Source organism: Bos indicus, chromosome 18 (genome assembly GCF_029378745.1).
Source record: "Bos indicus isolate NIAB-ARS_2022 breed Sahiwal x Tharparkar chromosome 18, NIAB-ARS_B.indTharparkar_mat_pri_1.0, whole genome shotgun sequence".
NCBI lineage: Eukaryota > Metazoa > Chordata > Mammalia > Artiodactyla > Bovidae > Bos > Bos indicus.
Genome location: NC_091777.1, coordinates 15,443,632 through 15,466,341, shown reverse-complemented (window position 1 = coordinate 15,466,341; position 22,710 = coordinate 15,443,632). Strand labels below are relative to the sequence as shown.

At 44.7% G+C, this 22,710-nt stretch overlaps 1 pseudogene; it reads left to right on the top strand.

The window, feature by feature from the left end:
* Positions 1-22,096: 22,096 nt before the first annotated feature.
* Positions 22,097-22,250, top strand: LOC139177408 (U1 spliceosomal RNA; annotated as a pseudogene).
* The last annotated feature ends 460 nt before the right edge of the window (positions 22,251-22,710 follow it).

Here is a 22,710-nt window from a genome sequence, read left to right as displayed (position 1 = left end):
TAAGTCACTTCAGTCGTGTCCGTCTCTGTGCGACCCCATGGACTGCAGCCTACCAGGCTCCTCCATCCATGGGATTTTCCAGGCAAGAGTACTGGAGTCGGTTGCCATTGCCTTCTCCAAGTCACCAGGGCAACCGGGTCATAATGGGAAGGGCTATGACCTGACAGTCCAAGCAAATTGACTGGATGGGCATGAGTCAACATACCCATTTATTCTCCCTTCTGTAACCTACATATTGAGGCTCTACTATAGGCATTACCTGTGTGGACCTGTCCCCGAGGGGCTTATGTTTTTCTGGGGAACAAAATACTAAACTGCAGCCAGAATACCTGAGGTCTTATACCTTCTCTATTACTGTGCTGACTGAAGGAAAATGCATAACCTAAAAGTTGAGAGTTATGTTTTATTTGGCAGACAAAACTGAGGACTTAAGCCTGGGACAAAGCGTGTCAGATATTTCTGAGAGGCTGCTCTGAAGAGGAAAGGAGAGGAGCTAGGATGTATAGGAGTTTTTGTAATAGAGACCAGGTAGTTGGGGAATCTAAAGGTTACTGGGAAGTTAAGAAAGTCAGATATTTCAAGATTAGGAATTTAGTGCTTTTCTAGGTATGAGAAGATGCAAAAATCTGGGTTCACTGTAATCGTTCCTTTGATATACACCTCAGCTATCTGAGGCCAGTATCCTGTGTGTTCTCATCCCGAGTCCCCTCAGGGTGCACCATCGGGGCTGCGGCAGCTGTTGACTGCTAAATAATGGGCTTCTTGTTTCTATGCTAAGTTCCCTCAAGGCTCCCTCAAGGGTGATGGTGCTGTGATGGCTCAATGGCTGTAACATCCTTTGTTTACTGATATAACAAGGCAATATTTTTATTTACAACTGTGTGACTCTGGATAAGTTACTTCTCCTTTCTGTATCATAATTTTCCCTCTGAAAATGAAAATAGAGTACTAAATGATCTAATTGTTCTTCCAACCCTGTTATTCTCTAATTTATATTTTCTAATCCCCATATCTCTCAGCAACATTTTGTATATTCTGTCTTCCAGAGATGAAATCTTGGCGTAAAGTTAATAAAGCGGAAAAAAAATTCACATTGTAGTCTATAACACAACTGCTGTGACTAATATCTAATGTTTATATAGTTTTAAATGTAGCGAACACAATGAAGGAGGAAACAGACAGAACACATTCCATCTTGAAAGCAGGACTCCATCTTGGGCCAGACTGTGGACTTTGAGCTATATGCCCTGTGTCTATGGAAAGGACATACAAACTGGAAAATCGGACCCCCGTCCCCGCCCCCGATGGAAGAGCCCCAGGGCTTGTACCTAGACTCTCCATCACCTAAAAAAAAAAATACCCTAATTATCTGTGTAACCGAATAGAATCATATATTCTATTATGCTTATTGGGGTATGACCATAGGCCTATTGATAATTGTCCACTGTTAACTACCTAGGCTTAAGGCATATGAATCATGGGTTAACATTGATTGTATCTTTTCCTTTGTTCAGACTAGTTTCAGAGAATTTGGGGAGGTGGGTTTGAGCATGTACACTTAGGTTATATAGTCAGTTCAGTTCAGTTCAGTCGCTCAGTCGTGTCTGACTCTTTGCGACCTCATGAATTGCAGCACACCAGGCCTCCCTGTCCATCACCAACTCCCGGAGTTCACTCAGATTCACGTCCATCGAGTCAGTGATGCCATCCAGCCATCTCATCCTCTGTCATCCCCTTTTCCTCCTGCCCCCAATCCCTCCCAGCATCAGAGTCTTTTCCAATGAGTCAACTCTTCGCATGAGCTGGCCAAAGTACTGGAGTTTCAGCTTTAGCATCATTCCTTCCAAAGAACACCCAGGGCTGATTCCTTTAGAATGAACTGGTTGCATCTCCTTGCAGTCCAAGGGACTCTCAAGAGTTTTCTCCAACACCACAGTTCAAAAGCATTAATTCTTCTGTGCTCAGCCTTCTTCACAGTCCAACTCTCACATCCATACATGCATGACCACTGGAAAAACCATAGCCTTGACTAGATGGACCTTTGTTGGCAAACTAATGTCTGCTTTTGAATATTCTGTCTAGGTTGGTCATAACTTTCCTTCCAAGGAGTAAGCATCTTTTAATTTCATGGCTGCAGTCACCATCTGCGGTGATTTTGGAGCCCCCCAAAATAAAGTCTGACACTGTGTCCACTGTTTCCCCATCTATTTGCCATGAAGTGATGGGACCAGATGCCATGATCTTCATTTCCTGAATGTTGAGCTCTAAGCCAACTTTTTCACTCTCCTCTTTCACTTTCATCAAGAGGCTCTTTAGTTCTTTACTTTCTGCCATAAGGGTGGTGTCATCTGCATATCTGAGGTTATTGATATTTCTCCCAGCAATCTTGATTCCAGCTTGTGCTTCTTCCAGCCCAGCATTTCTCATGATGTTCTCTGCTGCTAAGTCACTTCAATCGTGTCCGACTCTGTGCGACCCCATAGATGGCAGCCCATCAAGCTCCCCCGTCCCTGGGATTCTCCAGGCAAGAACACTGGAGTGGGTTGCCATTTCCTTCTCCAATGCATGAAAGTGAAAAGGGAAAGTGAAGTCGCTCAGTCGTTTTCTGCATATATGTTAAATAAGCAGGGTAACAATATACAGCCTTGACGTACTCCTTTTCCTATTTCGAACCAGTCTGTTGTTCCATCTCCAGTTCTAACTGTTGCTTCCTGACCTGCATACAGATTTCTCAGGAAGCAAGTCAGGTGGTCTGGTATTGCCATCTCTTTCACAATTTTCCACAGTTTATTGTGATCCACACAGTCAAAGGCTTTGGCATAGTCAATAAAGAAGAAATAGATGTTTTTCTTCAACTCTCTTGCTTTTTCGATGATCCACCACATGTTGACAATTTGATCTCTGGCTATTCTGCCTTTTCTAAAACCAGTTTGAACATCTGGAAGTTCATGGTTCACGTATTGTTGAAGCTTTCCTTGGAGAATTTTGAGCATTACTTTACTAGTGTGTGAGATGAATCCAATTGTGTGGTAGTTTGAGCATTCTTTGGCATTGTCTTTCTTTGGGATTGGAATAAAAACTGACCTTTTCCAGTCCTGTGGCCACGCTGAGTTTTCCAAATTTGCTGGCATATTGAGTGCAGCACTTTCACAGCATCATCTTTTAGGATTTGAAATAGCTCAATTGGAGGAATGTTTACTGAATATCTATTATATACCAGGTACTATGTTAAACCCTTTTCTATATCAGCTCATTTAATTAGTATAATAATGTAAAACAGGAGATACTATTATTACTTTCATTTCACTGACAGTGAATTTGAGACTTAGAGACATTTGGAAATAATGTTCAAGGTCACTAGCTGCATCTTGGCTGGTCAGGCTCTAGAGTGGGACTGTATATCACTATGCTGCAGTCATATAGTCATTATCACGATCATTACAGCTGCCCCTGTATGTCAGGCCCTGTGCGAAGTGCCTTATGACTAAGGTCAGCTCTACAGTTACTTGTAGGATGTGCCAGTAGACATTCACAGGTAACTCCAACTCACGGCTACAAATTCCTAGAGTCAGTTATTGACACCTGAGCTGAACTCATCCATGTGAGCATCAGAAGTGGTTAAGGTACCACATAAGCCTGGGCTGTCTTTTCCTTTGTGGCTGGGTTTGGTCGCTGGGCAGGGGCTGATAAGTCTGTACTGCCCTCCCAGTGGGAGAACAGAAGCTACACATTTACCTGGTTATCTGGAGGAGGCTCCTACTGTCCCTGAACTCACTGGCAAGATAATCCAGAACTCACTGTTTTATCTTTGAAATTTGTAGTTATTTTGCCTGATAGGCATTTCTGTCTTCACTTGGTGGATAGAGAATTTGAGATGGAGAAATTCAAAGTGAGATGTTTAAGGCTATATACAATTAGCAACTGATAGAGATGAAATTCATCTGGCCTGTCCAGTTCCAATCCTGGTGCTCATGTTATCCCTATTCCACTACTGCTCAATCATTATCAATATTTAAACATCTTCTCCTTTTATTTTCTTCCTTTTAGTACAACAGTAAGACAGAATTTAAGGGCTTGGTGAAAAACTGGTTTTCAGTCCCAACATATATGTGCACATCTTCTATGTGAGAATCCAATAAGAGTTAATTAAATAATGCCTTCATAGAAATTTCATCATTCTTTCTAAATTTCTCCTACAGAGGAACCTGGCTGACTAAAATTTACTGGTGTGCCAATGGCACCGTTTGCAGCCGTGTTTGCAGATCTACTTGCCGGGGTCCAGCCCCGGCTGATCCAGGGTATTCGAAGGGGAGACGGAGTCGGCGACTATTTACATATTTATCAAAGATATAAAGAGTAATAGAATGAGGATAGCTCAGTAGGAAAATTCAATGGAGAAAAGAGGCTGAGTAGCTTGGTTTACACGGGAGACCAATAAAACTTCAAGACAAGAAGTTTGCACCACTTACGTAGGCCGCAGGCGCCCTCTCGAATAGCGGAAGGTGCCCCACCCTAGACACCTTCTCGAGTGGGTCTTAGAAGCCCAGGCATAATTAGTAAGCATGGTGGGTTCCGCACTCCAGATGGAGACTTCAGCCAGAATGTGAAAAGAATGACATGGGGAGACCAAGCATTGGTGAGCAAGGCCCGTAGCTTTATTTTCAACAGGGGTTTTTATACCCTAAGTTACACATAGAGGATAATAGGGGATGCAAAGTCAGCAGTCTTTGGTTCTTATCAAAAACCAGGGTTTCTTTCCTGCAAATTTATCGTATACAAATGGTTTAGGTGATTTACATCATCTTCTGGCCAGAAGGCCTACTAACATTTTATGACTCTTGACAAGGACTTATCAACAAAGACTTATTTTCTCTAAGAGTAATTATTTTAAGGTCTGGCGCCATCTTCCGAAGATAAAATTGCATTCCTATAGGGTGGATGTGTACTGGGTTTACAACAAAGAAAAGAATTTATTACCTTAAGGGTCTAAAGTTACTAACACCAAGGCCACTACTTATTTTTTCTACATACCAACTATTAATTAATACATATTCAAGGATACAATTCAGGGAATGTGAAAACTTGGCAACAATCATTGGCTCATCAATGAAATCTTTTACTAGTTTATTCTGACAGTTTCTAACTCTCTGAGAGGCTCTAAACTATTTGAATATCTTAAGCTTCCCGTGCCTCTCGAGGCTGGGAGACTGTAAACAATCGTATGCATAGCTGTAGGAGTCCGAGTAAACTTGTCAGGAGAGTTAGAGAGCCATCTGAGGAGTTTGGATTTAAACACTCCTAATTGCCCAGGAACTTTATTAATTGGAGCTGTAAGTTAACTCTTTGACAGAGAGAGCGAGATGGTGGTAGGGGACAGCCCCCAGTAAAGTCAGAGGTGAGAGCACAAAGCAATAAAGTAGGCAGACTCTGGTTTTTTGGGGGGTAGATGCTCGAGAATATCTAGGGGGACTCCTGAGGCTCGATCCCGCCTTTGCGTATGCCGAGCCTCCTTCCTCATGACCTTTGTCACGAGTGGAATGCCTCACCGGCTCCCGGCATCTACTGATCATCAGAATCATCTGAGGAGCTTTGAAAAAAATGTTCTTATGCCTGGCCCACTCCAGAGTTTTGGCACGGTTGGATTAGAAGGAAGAAATCTGTAGAGGTTTAATAAAGGGGTCAGAGCACTGGCCTATCAGCTTGGAGGCCTGGGTTTCTGTGAGGGCTCTGTCAGTGACTTGCTTCATGACTTCAATCATGAAGTACATTCTTCTGTGATGGCCTTGGTCTCCTAACTACCAAATAAGGGAAACTGTTCTAAATCAGAGGTTCCAAATTGGTTTCCTGTAAGATCCAGGCATACGTGTTTACCATACACAGAGGCGATATTAAAAATACTTCATAAGTGTACTGCAAGCACTTTATGCTAACTCCTGCTAAAGGGTGAAGAGGTGTTGGCAGATTTTAAGCAAGGATACTCCTGCTAAGGGCTTCCCAGGTGGCAGTAGTGTTAAATAACATGCCTGCCAATGTAGGAGACATAAGAGATGCAGGTTCAATCCCTGGATTGGGAAGATCCCCTGGAGGAGGGGATGGCAACCCATTCGAGTATTCTTGCCTGGAGAATCCCAAGGACAGAGGAGTCTGGCGGGCTACGGTCCATAGGGTCGCAAATGACTGAAGCAACTTAGCATGCACGCAGTCCTGTTAAAGGTGGGGGTGAGGTGTTGGTTGATGATTTTTGAGCAAAGACCTGGAGCAGCACTCACAACAGTTTTACGGGGACTCAGCTTCAGTAGACAGTAAATGTTTTAGATTTTGCAAGCCACATACTGTCTCTATCACATATTCTTGCTTTCCCTCAACTATTTAAAAATGTAAAAAACATTCTTAGTCATGTAGAAATACGTGGTGGGCTGGATTTGATGTTCAAGTATAGCTTACTGATCAAACTAGACTCTAAGTGATATATATATTATTCACTGAGCAAAAAAACATAAAGATATGCCCTTATGAAATTTTAATTCTAGTATATATTTCATTCTCAGAAAAATCCATCATCAGTATCACATTTAGCTCTATTTTAGAAATAAGGGGAAAAATTAATTTGTCCAAAATCACAGACAAGAGCTGGGTTATGAACAAAGCTCTGACCCCACAGATTACACCTTTAATCCTTGTGTTTCACTCCCTGTCACATGCTCTTCCTTTCTCTATGATGAATCCAGCACTTCTGGCTTCAAGTTTGTTAATTAAGCAAAGATGATGGAGAGTAGGTGCTGAGGAACTATGGCAAACAAGATAGCTGTGACTCTGTATTTGCATTGTGTTTGACATCTTGGGGGTGGGGGAGAGAGAGATCTCAAGGAAGAAATATGAAGAGACCAAGAGGCAGGGCTAAACCCTGAAGAGCTCTGCTACGTAAAGCTGGGTGGAGAAGATGGCGCACCTGGAAGGCAGAGATTGAGAGACCATAGGAAACCCAGGAAAGCATTCAGTCATGAAGGCCTGGACAGAGAGCTTTTTAAGAAAAATGGCAGATGCTTCTAAAAGGCCAGGTGAAGTGGGAATTAAAATGTAGTCAGTGGATCGAGGAACACTGGAGCCCCTAGTGCCTTTGGTAAGAGCTCATTTGGTGGGGTTGTGATGGTGAGGCCAGCTTGGGGTGGACTGAAGAGGAAACGGGGGTGAGAGGAAATGGCAACGCCTCATGTAGACAACTCAGGTGCTTTTGAAGACTGACTTTGAAGAGAGAAGAAACAGGACAGGTTTTGAGGCAATGTGCGGTATACTGTGTTTTCTTTTTTTAAAGAGGATAGAGACTAGAGCATTTGTTTAAACTCTCAACTGAAGAAAAATGCACAACTTAAAAGCTGCAAGCTAAGTTTTATTCAGGGACCTTACTGAAGATTATGCTCAGGAGACAGCTTCTCAGCTGTGATAACTCTTCCAAAGAGACAAGGGATGAACCAGAATGTATCAGAGTTTTTTGCCAGGAAAACATCCTTGTAGTCAGATATCAAAAGATTACTACTAATCACAAAACCAGACATCTTAAGTTAATTATTTTAGTGCTTTTGTAGGTATGGGAAGATGCAAGAATCTGAGGTCATTGAAATTATTCCTTAGATGTGCGTTTGAACTATCTAGGTTCAGTACCCAAAGCACATAAAGCTTCCTATTTTTCTCTATCCTGAATTCCACTCATGGTGCATCCTGGGAACGGAGTTGGGAAGCAGCCATAGTAGCTAATGGCTTGATTCTTGTTTACTGGAATGGTAGGAAACATTCCTGTCCTCTATACCAAGGTGGGGATGATGGAGATACAGGGCGGGAAGAGAACAATGGCGTCGACGGGTCCGTTAGAGGGATAAAAGGCTTGAGGCTCGTAGCACAAACAGAGGAGTGGGCCTTTCCTGTATATCAGGAAGGACTTTGTCCTCAACTGTAAGAGAGCAGAAAGAGGAGAGGCACTGCCGGAGGAAGGTTCATGGATTTGGTAGATGGAAGATGAGAACATTTCAACCTGACACCTTCTATTTTTCTGAGAATTACATATTTCTCTAGAGATCAGTGTTATTTTTCTTGGACCTACATGTCTGGAAGGATTGAGTTAAGCTTGCATAGGGGAAGAAGGGGAGACACTGAGCTGAGCTGAACACATGCAAATTGTCAACTACTCCTTTTTTTCTCGGCTTTTATCCTTTGTTGGAAATAATCCTTCTTATGCATTTGGCAGACAAAATAAACTGTTCTTGAAAAAGAAATAAGCATGATGTTCAAAGCATGGTATGCTCATATCATCGAGCTGAGTAGGATGACAGCACTTGGAATGCTTAAACTATTTATCAGAAGAAGTGAATCAGGTGTTTAAGATCCAAAGCCTTAGCCAAAGATTTCTTATTTGAGTCAAATTTGCAAAAAATTTTTAAAGGAATTCATCTGTAGCAAGTATAAAACCTTATACCCAAGCTAAGCATACACAGTCTGCATTGGACCATATAAATATGCTGCTCACAACTCAATCTGTCTGCCACAGAGATCAACTCATTGGCAGCTGAAAATGAAATATCCTTGCTGAATTCAAAAGTGACTTCTACTAATATTAACTCCTTGGAGAATCAAACACTGAAGGCTAGTTCCTTATATTTTTCAGATCACCTAAACTGAACCCCAATTCTTTAGATGTAAAAATAGAAAAAAGCCAAAATGAGTTTTATGTTCTCACTCATTATTGTTTCTCAATTTTAATGTAAGAAGTGTAAGGCACAAAGAATAAAGCTCCCAGGAATTAAAGGGACAGGGGCTTTAGCCATGTGAATCATTGAGTCTGGAGGTTGAAAAGGACCTCAGAGGTCCTTGATGGAACCTTTTCATAATGCAAGAATCCCCTCTTCATCAACCTCAACATAAGACCTGTCAGCATTGGTCTTACAGTGAGACCAACATAAGAGACCTTATGTGAGACCTGAGGTGCACTCACACTGCTGTGATCCATTTGTCTTCATATGAAGTGATTTCAGTTTTCCTATAACTCACTAATCCTGTGCTGCTAAGTTCTACAGAGCAAGTCAAATCCCCTTTAGAGATATCTTGGCCTTCCTGCAGTACAACAGAGCACTTAGGAGCATGGGGCTATGAGTCATTCAAATGTGAGTTTGAGTTACATCCCAACCTTTCCTGGTGGTGTGATTTTAGGCAAGTTATTTCTTCTCTCAGAGTATCAGTTTCACATTCATAAAATGACATGAGTCTACTACTATTACCAAATGCAAATTCATGGGCCCAATGCACAGTGAGGCCAAACAAACCAAAATGGTGGAGTCTGGAGGAGAAAAAGGTTTTCAGAGGGTTATGCAAGGAGAACTGTGGGTTCATGCCCACCACCACCCCAAACTCCTCAGAGGCTTTCAAGAAAATATTTTTAAAGGCTAGGTGAGGGGGGCAGTTACAGGGTAAGTATTCAACTCATGCACAGTTCCCTGAGTGGTTGATGGTGAGGTAACAAAGTGGTGTCACAGGGTTTACCATTATCAATCTTTAGGCTCCAGGAAGTTTGGAGGTTATGGGCATCAAGTAGTTAACATTTCCCATTTGGTGCGTGTGGGGGTTTACATCTGTAAAAGATCTCAGGAAATGTGCATCAAATACTGTTATCTGCGTACTTCAGAGAGAAGCTACAGCAGAGAATATGGGGAAAGGATCTGCCCCGGGAAGGCCCCATAAGGTCATGCTGGATATCAGTTTCTGCCTTCCTAGGGCTGTTGGCCTCAAGTTTGTAATGAACATGGTCATAATACAATGCTCTGATATTCAGGGCTTCCACATCTTTTAGTAAATTCACCATTTCCCTGTTGAATGACCTTGGGAAAGCTATGTCATCCCTTGGTGCCTCTGCTTTCTTATGCATAAAATACTCACTTCATAGGATTGTTCTGAGGTTAAATGTAAACGGCTTAGAGCCATTTCCAGCACTGCTGCAGAAACCAGTACTCGAGAAACCAAGCACCATACTCGGAGAGTTGGAGAACTCAGGTTTATTATGCTGGTGGGCCCAGAGGAGTTTCCAATCCTTAACCCATACCTCATCTCCTGGCTGATAGGGATGAACCTAATTGCCCAAAGGAATAGGTGTCCTTTCTAAGGTTTCTCAGGTGATATGGTGGAGGACTTTTCCCAGGGCCTGGAGGTGTTGGGACATCTCCAATTCAGCTAGTTTTGGGGGGTTTCCATTGAGTTTTCCTATCACTGGGGCTGTTCTCCCATATAAGATCTCAAAGAGAGAATAGCCGTAGGACCTCAGGGTGCATCAGGCTCAGAGTAAGACTAGGGGTAACATGTAGATCCAAGATAACTGGGTCTCCTGACAGAGTTTAGCTAATGTAGTCTTGACAGTCCGATTCATGCATTCAACTTTCCCTGAGCTCTGTGGCCTGTAAAGTAGTGTGAAGCTTCCACTTGATTCCCAGTGTCCTGGATAAAGTTTGGATTATCTCAGACACAAAAGCTAGCCCATTGTCAGACCCTATGGAAAGAGGCAGCCCATATCTCGGGATTATGTCTCTTAGTAAGGCCTTGGCCACTTCTTGTGCCCATTCAGTGCATGTGGGGGAGGCTTCAGTCCATTCCGAGTAGGTGCAGACTACCACAAGTAAATACTTATAGCCCCTATAGGGCTTGACTTCAGTAAAGTCCACTTCTTGATCTTCAAAGGGCAGTGTCCCAACTGCCTGCACCCCTGGGTTGGGTCTTGGTCCTTGGCTGGTGGTGTTTTGCACACAAGTCACACATCTAGCCCTGATCTGGGCACATAGGGAGCTTAGGAATGAAATAGTAGTGGCTAGTAAACTCTCCAGCACAGTTTTTCCTAAATGAGTTGTCTCATGATGTTGTTTTACCAGCTGGACTGTTATATTGCTGGGGACAAAGAGTCTTTGGTCTGTGAGCTTCCTCCAGCCCTCTTTTTCTTTTATTCTTCCCTCATTTACAGCCCATTGATCTTCTTCCTTGGTGTATCTCGGGGACAGAGGCAATTGTGGTGTCAAGAGGACCTTAAAGATTGCCTTGGGGCCCACTGTGGGGCTCGGTTGAGTTGCCACCTCCTTGGCTGCCTGGTCAGACAACTAATTTTCTTTGCTGATTGGATCAGTTCCTCGCTGATGGCCTTTACAATGGATGACTGCCACTTGGGAAGGCTTCCAGGCTGCTCCTAACAGCTGAAGGGTTTCTTTTTTGTTTTTAATCTCCTTTCCTCCTGCTGTCAACGGTCCCCTTTCTTTATAAATGGCTCCATGCATATGTGAAGTAGCAAAGGCATACCTTGAATCAGTATAGATGTTGACTCGCTTCCCTTCGGCGTGCCTTAGCGCCTGGGCGAGTGCCCACAGCTCAGCCTGCTGTGCTGACCACCCTTGTGGCCAGGCCTAAGCCTTCACTCTCTCGTCCGTTGTTGCTATGGCAGAGCCTGCTTTGCACTGCCCATCTGGGATGAAACTGCTTCCGTCAGTGAACAGTCCCAGTTCCGGGTTCTGGAGGGGAATGTCTGCCAGGTCCGGCCTGCTCGAGTAAATCTCATCTATGACCTCCTTCAGTTATGATCGGGGGTTCCCGCTTCCGTAGGTAAAAAGGTGGTGGGGTTCAGTGTCCGCACAGGCTCAAGTTGGACCTGTGGGTTTCCCAAAGCAGTCCTTGATGGTGAGTCATCCTGGAGCTGGTCAGCCACTTATGTCCCTGGCTGTTCATCAGGGCAGTAACAGCATGGCGAACCTTTACATCTATATTTTGCCCTCGAGAAAGCTTATCTGCTTCTCTGACCAAAGCCACAGTGGCAGCTAAGCCCTGAGGCCTGGCGGCCATCCCGTGGCCACTGGATCAGTCATTTGGACAGGTATGTGACTGGGCACCGCCATGGCCCAATTGTTTGCGTGAGGACCCCCAGTGTGGTGTGACTTTTCTCACCTACAAAGAGGTTGAAGTCCTGTGTCACATCCGGCAGCCCTAATGCTGGAGCGTGGGTCAAGAGTCTCTTTATCTCTTCGAAGGCTTTTTCCCCCGGTCAGGTTCCCACTCCAGGGGGTCCTTACCAGACCCTGCTGTGGCTTTAAACAAAGGCTTGGCAATCAGAGAAACCTGGTATCCAGATTCGGCAGAATCTAGCAGCCCCAAGGAACTCATGGACTTCTTTCTTGGTGTTCGGCTGAGGTACTGAACAGAGGCTTGCTTCCTCTCATGTCTGAGTGCCCGATGCCCTTTTAAGATGACAAACCCCAGGTACTTGACCTCGTGTCTGCAGATCTGAGCCTTTTTCCATGACACCTTGTACCCTGTGGTGGACAGTAGAGCCAACAAGGCTTTGGTGCCTCTCCAGCAGTCCCCTTGGGTGGGGCTGGCTAGCAACAGGTCATCCATGTACTGGGGTAGGGTGCAGTTTAAAGTTTCTCCAGGAAAGGCAGCAGAGTCCGCGGCCAGGGCTTCACCAAACAGGGTAGTGAGTTCCTGAAGCCTTGTGGCAGTCGAGTCCAAGCCAGCTGTGTCTTTCTCCCGGAGTGTGGGTCTTCCCATTCAAAGGCAAACAATGGCTGGTTGGCTGGTGACAGCCAGAGGCAGAAGAATGTGACTTTGAGATCGAGGCATGTGAACCAGCTTGCCTGAGCCGGTAAGAGACTAAGGAGAGTGTAGGGATTTGGGACCACTGGATGGATGGTGATCACTGCACTGTTGACCGCGTGGAGGTCCTGGACGGGGTGGTAGTTGTTCCCTCCAGACTTTTTGACTGGTAAGAGTGGATGTTCCAGGGAGACTGACATTCGATTAGGATCTCGGCAACTCGTAGACGCTGGATGTTGTCCCGAATTCCCAGGCATGCCTCCCATGGTACTGGATATTTGTTTTTGTCTAACAGGAGTGGCTCGTGGCCTCAGGTCCACTACAATGGGGGCATGGTTTTTGGCCAAACTTGGGGCCCTCTTCTCTGTCCAGACATCAGGGAATTCTTTTAGCAGGCTGGGGGGATTTATTTGTTCCCTCCCTGAGGAATAGAGACACCATTCATCTTCCCTGGGCATGGTCACAGCCATCCTCAGAGCTGATTGGCTCCCCAAGGGGAGGCTCACAGGCTTTCTGGGGGCAAAGGTGATCTGTGCCCCCAGTTTTGTCAGTAAGTCTCTACCCAGCAGGGGAATGGGGCATCTGGTAAGTACAGAAATTCATGTGTCACCAGATGGCCCCATAGCTGACATGAACAGGCCTTGCAAAATGAGCGGGCTGCCATGTCCCCTGTGACCCCAACTATAGGTGCTGTTCAGCCTGTGAGGGGAGCCACAGGTGTGGTTACCACGGAGTGTTCAGCTCCAACATCCACTACAAAAGTCATTGATTGGTTCCCTACTTTCATCATGACCGCGGGCTCCCAGGGGCCCAGGATCAGGGAGCCCAGTCTTCCCCAGTCCGTCTGCTCCAGCCAGGCTGATAAGGTTTTGGACAGCCTGCTCAGGCTGGTACCTTTCTGTGTTGGGTTGACTGAACTTCTTCGACCCTTTAGATGTCCCTCTGTGATGGGGGCATTCATTCCTCCAGTGTCCGGTCTCTTTGCAATGGGCGCACTGGGCCTAGTGGTGGTCTCTTCTTAGCTTTCCCCTTGCACGAGGGAACAGTCTGTTCCACTGGATCTGAGCTCCTCAGTGCTGCTGCTAGCCGGGCTGCTTTCTGGGTCACTTTTTCTGAGCGGTTGGGCCACAAATTACCCTACTCTGTCCCTGTCTGTTCGTGCAAAATCTTGCCCATGGGGGCAGGGTCTGTGCTATTAGAAGCCAGGAATCTATGTATGGAAACTGACCTGGATGTCCTGGAGTCCCACTGACTACCTGGTGTACTGCTTGGACAGTGGGCAGGTCGAGAGTGCCCTCTGGCGGTCATCCAACATCAAAGGATAGCAAATCGAGCTCACGTAATTTATGAAGCTTCCTGGGGGTCATCTTGACTCCTACAAAGCCCTTCTTAAAGTTCTTTATCATGCAATCTAAAACTGTTGGCTTACAGGAATTTCCCCCCATGTTGACAAATGTTATCTACCTGGCAGGGTTTTGAGGAAACCTCTTAGATGTCGGCTCAAGGAGTCAGTTGACAGAATAACCAGTAACCAAAAATTTCTCTGATTCAATGAACATGAGTTTGAGTAAACTCTGGGAGTTGGTGATGGACAGGGAGGCCTGGCATGCTGCAGTCCATGGGGTCACAAAGAGTCAAACACGACTGAGTGACTGGACTGAACTGAATTTCTCCCTCCCTGTGTATCCCGCCCTGAGTCAGTGGCGCAGAGAAAAACAAGGGCGGGTGCCCCGTCAAAAGAGGAGACCATTCAGGTTCCTGCTTAGCTGCATTCCCAGGGGAAACTTAGCTGCCTCTTAGTATTGGCAGATCAGTATAAACCCCTGATCTGGATCTGTCTTGCAGGGAGGGACTGGGTCCCCCAGAGGCAGACACCGCCTTGAGCCGTATTACGTCACCACGGAACCACAAGCTAAGGCCCACTCGGACTCCATAGCCACGAAGGCCATGAAGCCACACAATCGAGCCTGAAGTGCAAGCAAATCAGGCCGCACTCTCATTCACATTCATTTTTTGTCCACCTGGCCCCTCTCCTGAGGGAGATTTAAGATCCTCTTAGCATTGGCAGGTCGGTATAAACCCCGACCCAGACCAGCCCCTCAGGGAGGGATCAAACCCCCCCAGAGACCGGCACCACCCTTCAGCCTTATGAGGTCGTCACGGAACTGCAGGTTTTGGACCCTCTCAGGCTCTGAAGTCTGAGGACTGTGGAGCTCACTTTCACTTCTTCCAATCAGAAATCATGCATACATAATCCCTCAGAGGTTATCACAATACCTCCCTTGTCCTGAGTCCCCAGGGTTCCCTATCTGATGCTCCCTTCCTGGGAGCCCAAGGAGGTGATCAGTCTCCTCTTCTACCCACTGGGGTAGGTTTCTGCCTGGGGACCGGCCCTGGGGCCTTACCTTATCCTATGGCTGTTCCTGGTGAGTTGGTCCATCCCTCCAATCAGTCCAGCCAGGGCTCAGCCATCCGGAGAGTCAGAACGCCAGCTGGAAAGAGAACCGGAAGACCATCAGGTGGCACCTCCTCGTTCGGCTCGGGGCTCCTCTGCTCCGACCTGGCCGAGCCACCAGTCCCGTGGCTCAGGGGGCCAGCGTGGTTGAATCTCACTGGGGCCTCCAGAAACGCTGCAGAAACCAGTACTCGAGAAACCAAGCACCACACTCAGAGAGTTGGAGAATTCAACTTACTATGCTGGCGGGCCCAGAGGAGTTAACGCTCCAAGCTCTGAGCCCCAAAGGGGTTACAGAGTTTTTATACATGCACAGGCATGATTAAGTGGGTTTGCGGGTTTGCAGGGGCTAGGGCAATTGCAAAAGTAGGACAAGGGTGAGTGAGATAAGCTCCAGTTTCTAGTATTGTGAGTCCCCACTTTCTGAGACCTACGTGATCTAGACTTTGCAAGGAGCAAGCTGAGTTACAGAGGCAGAAAGAGCAGGAGGTTATGTAAAAATTTTAATTTTTCCTCTTCATAATGACTAGAGAAATGCAAATCGAAAGTCCAATGAGGTAAGCACTCACATTCATCAGATTGGCCACCTCTAAACATCTTAAAGAATAAATGCTAGAGATGGTGTGGAGAGAAAGGAACCCTCCTGCACTGTTGTTCACAATGATACTTAGGAGAATGTGTGGAGGTCACTTAAAAATAACATACAAGTGTTGCTGGCCAAAATCTTGGCTTTCTCTGTCCACCAAAGCTGAATAAAAAAATATGGAGACAGAACTTGGAGGAAATAGAAAGGTGGCTTTAATCCTCAGCCGGTGGAGAAGGGAACACAGTAGGCTCAAGCTTCAAGAACCGCCCCTCCCAATAAGGAATCTAGGGGCCTATATATAAGGCAAGGGCTCACAGTGAGGGACTGGTGAGGAGGAACAGATGTGTTAGAATCTTCTCAAAAACAGTCATAGGCTGGCATCAGTAACCCAGTGATTGAGTCTAGCAGTTCGGTGTCTCTGCAGCCTTCTTTCTGATGTGTGACCACAAGGGGAAGGGTGTTGTAAGGATAAGCAAAGGACCATAGGAGTGACGTGTAGCTCCTGCAGAGTTAGGGGGCAGAAAAGCAAACTAAGTTACAGACACGCACAGTTAGCAGTAACTAAAGTAAAAATACTTTGGCCACCTGATGAGAAGAACTGACTCACTGGAAAAGATCCTGATGCTGGGAAAGATTGAAGGCAGGAGGAGAAGGGAATGACAGAGGACGAGATGGTTGGATGGCATCACCAACGCGATGGACATGAGTTTGAGCAAGCTCGGGAGTTGATGATGGACAGGGAAGCCTGGTGTGCTGTAGTCCATGGGGTCACAAAGAGTTGGACGTGACTGAGTGAACTGAATTGAAAGTAAAAAAGATAGGGATGCACAGGCCTGCTCACTGTTCTCTTTATCTTCTTTGTTCTCAGGAAAGAAAAGAAAAAAACTCACTCTTCTTTTTTCTTTCCTTTTCATGGCAACAAATTTCCCCATCATTTTATTTCCTCCATATCAGTGGAGAAAGGGAAATAGGTGTCATTCTTGTTCTTGTCTAGCTGAGGACAAAACCTCAGTTTTGCTCTGTTTGACAATCACCAGCTGTTCAGCCCAGGGGCCCATCTATCTTCTATTTCAAATTTTCCTTGAGAGGCATGAACCCCAAGAAATCTTCATTGGGGTGATGAGGGACAGAAAGTCAATCTTTCGTAACTTCTCGAATGCTGACATGGGACTCAGAGACCCTATCTAATCAGGGTCATGGAGCTCTTTCCCTGTTTTATTAAGGGGCCCCAGAGTGACTTTTGTGGTTATTGCCACGGGATCTGCTCAGAGGAGTGGCTGTAATCTCTTTGGGGGCGTGTATTTTCTCTCCACATAATTATTATCTTGATGTAAATCTGTTGTTATCAGGAGGAGACAAGTCTTAACAGGTACTTTAAGAACACAGAGGCCATAGATCAGTAAAAGAGTTATTGTAACTAGGGGTCAAAGGAGGAGTAAGAACCAAGATACGTTTGATGACGATTTTGATTGTGGTCCGGATAGGGTCAGTGCTTGGGGCATCCTGTCCAAAAGGATGGAGCCATTCAGACTCAGAAATAGTTGGAGGAATAACAACCTGAACATTAATAGACAAATTAGAAAAAATGAAGCCTGAAATTGAACCTGAATCCTAATTTAGACTTAACACTTTCAGGGGACTTGTACAAGCTGCCCGGTAGCCAGTTGTCTAGGTTTATCTATGTAGATCTTAACCTTTAATCCTTTAATGTGGCTATTGGCCATTACACATTTTTTTTTTCTTGTTAACATATGATCCAGAGCAATTTCCTTGTCTATACATATAACAGTTACAAGAGACCTTTAAAAAGTAAGATTGTAGTCAGCTGCTGCTACAGACTTGGTTTTCAGAATGGCTGACAGCATCCTAAGCCTGACACAGCTCAGAAAACTCAAGTTCTCAACAATACAAGGCCTTACCTGAAACCACACCATAGTGTCACCTAGTTATTTCCACAGCTACTCTATTTTGTCTTTAACTGTAAATTTTGTTCTTAATAGCCAAAGCGGCTGTCACTGTTGGTGATGTTAGTGTTTCTCTAGGTTTGAGAAGATACAAGAATCAGGGGTCATAAAAATCTCCTCCCCAAAGTGTCAACTATCTGAAGGCCTCTTTTGCAGCTTTTTTTTTTTTTTCCCCAGAGCATAGAGTGCTTCATTCCTAATTTCCACCCTGAACTCCTTTCAGGGAGTGTTGAAGGTCAGCAGCTTCATGGCCATGATTTAGTCTTTGTAGAGGTAGATGGCAGAGCCCCTTCAGGGTCATGAATCTGTCCACAGTTTGGGGACATTACATGATCATTTTTGTCACACACTTGGTAATGTAAGGGACAACACTTTTTAAATTTTTTAGATTATTTATTTTAATGGAGTATAACTACTTTACAATATTGTGGTGGTTTTTGCTATACAACGACATGAATCAGCCACTGGTGTACATGTGCTGCCCCCATTCTGAAGCCTCCTCCCGCCTCCCTCCCCACCCCATCCCTTTTTGGGGATGTTGTTCCAGAGCACCGACTTCGAGTGCCCTGCTTCATGCTTCGAACTTGCACTGGTCATCTGTTTTACATATGGTAATACACATGCTTCAATGCTATTCTCTCAAATCATCCCACCCTTGCCTTCTCCCACAGTGTCCGAAAGTCTGTTTACATCTGTGTCTCTTGCTGCCTTGCATATAGGGTTGTTGTTACCATCTTTCTAAATTCCATACATATGCGTTAATATACTGCATTGGTGTTTTTCTGACTTACTTCACTCTGGCTCAGGACAACACTTTTGAAACAGGCAATATAGAAAACAATATAGCTAGCAATAATAATAAGGTCATCAGTAAGAAGTAAAGTCAAGAACTTCCACTATGTATAGCCCAATATATACCTAAGTCATCTGACTTAGTTTGTTCCATACAAATCCTTACTTGGTAAGAAAACTATATACTGGCATTGTCCATAAGGCACCCGGCCTAGTTTTCTAGTGTTATTAGACTGATTATTCTTAGTATGATTTGTTCCCAGTATAGAGGAGACTTTAAATAGGTGCAAAGCGTAGCTCCTGAAGAGTAAGAGGGCAGGAAAGCAAACTTAGTTACAGACATGCAGAGCTGCTGCAGGCTAAAAAAAATAGGAATATTCAGGTCTGCTCACTGTTCTCTTTATCTTCTTTGTTCTCAGGAAGGGGAAAGAGAAAAACTCATTACGCTCTTTTTTCTTTTTACTGCAACAAATTCCTCTTTATTCCCTTTTCACTGCAACATGAGTACCTTAGGACCCAGCAGTCCCACAGCTGGGCATAAACCCAGAGAAAAAAATTTTTTTAAAGACATGGGAACTGCTGCAATCTTGGCCCAACAAGGTACAACAGTCAAGTCTGGGAAGCAAGCTAAATGTAGAAATTACAGCTGAATAGAAACAGAGGATGGGGCACATGTACACAATGCAATATTTCTCAATGATAAGGAGGTAGGAAATAAAAGCCACAGGAAATAAAGTAGAGGTGATCATTCCCAGTGAAGGAAGGGAGACAGAGAGAGACAAGTATCATGCGATATGACCTCTAGGTGTAACCTAAAAATGGATACAAATGAAGTTCTTTCCTAAAGAGACACAGCCTCACAGATTTAGAAAAGAAACTTCTGGTCACCAAGAAAATCAAGATGTGGTAGATTGAAAAGAAAAAAACAAAAAGCCCCACAAGATTGTAATTCACTTCTGTTCAAATTGTAGGGTAAAAACAGAAAAATATGTTGATTCTATTCCCCTCAGGCCATAGTGACCTGAGCTGATGTCACATCCCTGGAGCCTGATTGGCTTGGGTACCAAGGCTGGAGTGTCCTGGGGCTGAGGGACCTGGGAGCATGTAGCAGGCAGTGTATCTCCACAACCAACCTGGAGTGCCTGTTGCCCTCTGCAGAGCCCCCAACCTTCAGAAACAAGTGGGAGAAATTAAGAGTTCGGAATTAACATATACACAGTAATATATATCAAATAGATGATAAAAAGTGACTGCTGAACAGCATAGGAACGCTGACGAGCACACTGTAATCACCTATACGCGAAAACGAACCCAAAGAGAATACACATCTATGCGTAATTGGATCATGTATGTGTACAACCGAAACAAACACATCAGAAATCAACAATATTCCAACACAGAATAGCAAGGAAATTACAGGGGAAAAGGAGTGGGGCATGAAGAAGTGCTGCTCCCTTGGGGCCTTTCAAGTTAACAACACCATGAAAAGCAGTGTGTGTGTGTGTGTGTGTGTGTGTGTGTGTGTGTGTGTGTGTGTCACTCAGTCGTGTCTGCCTCTTTGTGACCCCTGCCAGGCTTCTCTGTCCATGGAATTCTCCAGGCAAGAATACTGGAGTGGATTGCCATTCCCTTCCCCAGAGGATCTTCCCGACCCAGGGATTGAACCCTGGTCTCCTGCATCACAGGCAGATTCTTTATCACTTGAGCTACAGGGAAGTCCTAAAAGCAGTGCTCTGGGTATTTAATAGGCACAAGGATCAAGGGCTGAGGGTAAAAAATATCTTCAAGAAATGTCCTCGGTGTCACTGAAAAAAAAAATTCTAAACAAGGCAGGTGTTCAAGTGGTCAATTTCAAGAGGTAAGTTTAACTCACACCCTATAAAAGAATCACACGAAAAGATGACCACATCACCAAATATTAGACTCATGCCAATCAAAACTATAATGAGGCATTTCCTCACGTGGTTAACAAAGACTGTTGTCCAAAAGTTGACAGACAATAAATGCTGGAGAAAGTGTGGGAAAAAGGGAACCCCCACACTGTTAGTGAAAAGGTGAATTAGTAGCAGCCACTATGAAGAACCGTGTGCAGGTTTTTTAAGAAATGTATGAGAATGAAATTAGAATACTGCCTAACAGAATACACAAAATAAACTCCAAATAGATTAAAGACATAAATAAAAGGACAGACAATATGAAACTCTCAAGGGAAAAAGCAGAACACACTTTGACATAAAATCCGGCAAGTTTTTCTTTGACCTACCTCTTAGAATCATGAAAAATAAAACAAAAATAAATAAATGAAAAAAAATTTTAAAAATAAATGGGACCTCAGTCAGTCAGTCAGTTCAGTTGCTCAGTCCTGTCTGACTCTGCGACCCCATGAACGAAGCACGCCAGGCCTCCCTGTCCATCACCAACTCCCGGAGTTCACTCAGACTCATGTCCATTGAGTCAGTGATGCCATCCAGCCATCTCATCCTCTGTCGTCCCCTTCTCCTCCTGCCCCCAATCTCTCCCAGCATCAGAGTCTTTTCCAATGAGTCAACTCTTCGAATGAGGTGGCCCAAAGTATTGGAGTTCAGCCTCAGCATCAGTCCTTCCAATGAACACCCAGGACTGATCTCCTTTAGGATGGACTGGTTGGATCTCCTTGCAGTCCAAGGGACTCTCAGGAGTCTTCTCCAACACCACAGTTCAAAAGCATCAATTCTTTGGTGCTCAGCTTTCTTCACAGTCCAATTCTCACATCCATACTTGACCACTGGAAAAACCATAGCCTTGACGAGACGGACCTTTGTTGGCAAAGTAATGTCTCTGCTTTTTAATATGCTATCTAGGTTGGTTATAACTTTCCTTCCAAGGAGTAAGTGTCATTTAATTTCATGGCTGCAATCACCATCTGCAGTGATTTTGGAGCCCCCCAAAAATAAAGTCTGACTCTGTTTCCACTGTTTCCCTAATTCCCCTTAAAAGCACTGGCACAGCAGAGGAAACCATAAATACAACAAAAAGACAAGCGCCATAATGAAACTAATATGTGCAAACAGAGACACCCATGAGGAATTTCTCTCCAAAACATACTAACAGCTTATGCACCTTGATATCAAAGAAACAACCCAGTCAAATAGGGGCACAAGATTTAAGTGGACCTTTCCCCAAAGAAGACATAGAGATGGCCAAGAAGCACATGAAAAGACGCTCAGCATCTGTAAGTGTTGGAGAACTGTGAATCAGAAGTGCCATCACCTCACACACGCCAGAATGGTCAGCACAGAAAATCTATGACAATACATGCTGGAGAGGGAATGGAGGAAAAAGAACCCTCCTCCTTGTTGATGGGAATGAAAGTCATCAAATCCACGAAGGAGAACAAGACAAAGGGTCATTAAAAACTAAAGAGCAAAGTAGCATAGGACCCAGCAATCCCAGTCCTGGGCACACATCCAGAGAAAACCATAATTTTAAAGACAGGTGCACCCAATGTTTGTGGCAGCACTGTGTACAATAGCCAATACATGGATGAAGCCTAAGTGGGTAAGGACAGATGGATGGGTAAACTAGATGGGGTACACGCACAGAGCAGTTATCGCTCAGCCATAAAAGGGTGACATCACGCCACGTCCAGCAACAGGAAAGAAGTAGAGACAATCACACTAAGTGAAGTAAGTAAGACAAAGGAAGACAAGTATCATACTTACCTGGCAGGGGAGATACCATGATCACGAAGGTGGTTTTCCCAGGGCGAGGCTTATCCATTGCACTCTGGATGTGCTGACCCCTGTGATTTCCCCAAATGTGGGAAACTCGACTGCATAATTTGTGGTAGTGGGGGACTGCGCCCCTGATCAACGTAAAAAAAAAAAAAAAGGAAGACAAGTATCATATGATATTTCTTGGAGGTGGATTCTAAAAATGGATACAAATGAACTTCTTTACCAAAAAGAAATGGCCTTACAACATAGCAAAGCACCTTATGGTTACCAAAAGGGAAAGGTGGTGGGCAAAGGAAATGAGAAGGTGGAGATGAACATACACACACGACTCTGTGAAATGATCAACAAGAACCCACTATAGGACGAGGACCCCCAATCAACACTGCATAATAAACTACATGGGAAGAGAACCCAAAAAAGAACATGTACTATGCATCACTAGAACATTTATGCATCACTATGCATGTACACCAGAAACAAATAAACCCTACAACATTGTAAGTCACCTCTGCTGCTGCTGCTGCTAAGTCGCTTCGTCGTCTCCGACTCTGTGCGACCCCATAGACGGCAGCCCACCAGGCTCTCCCGTCT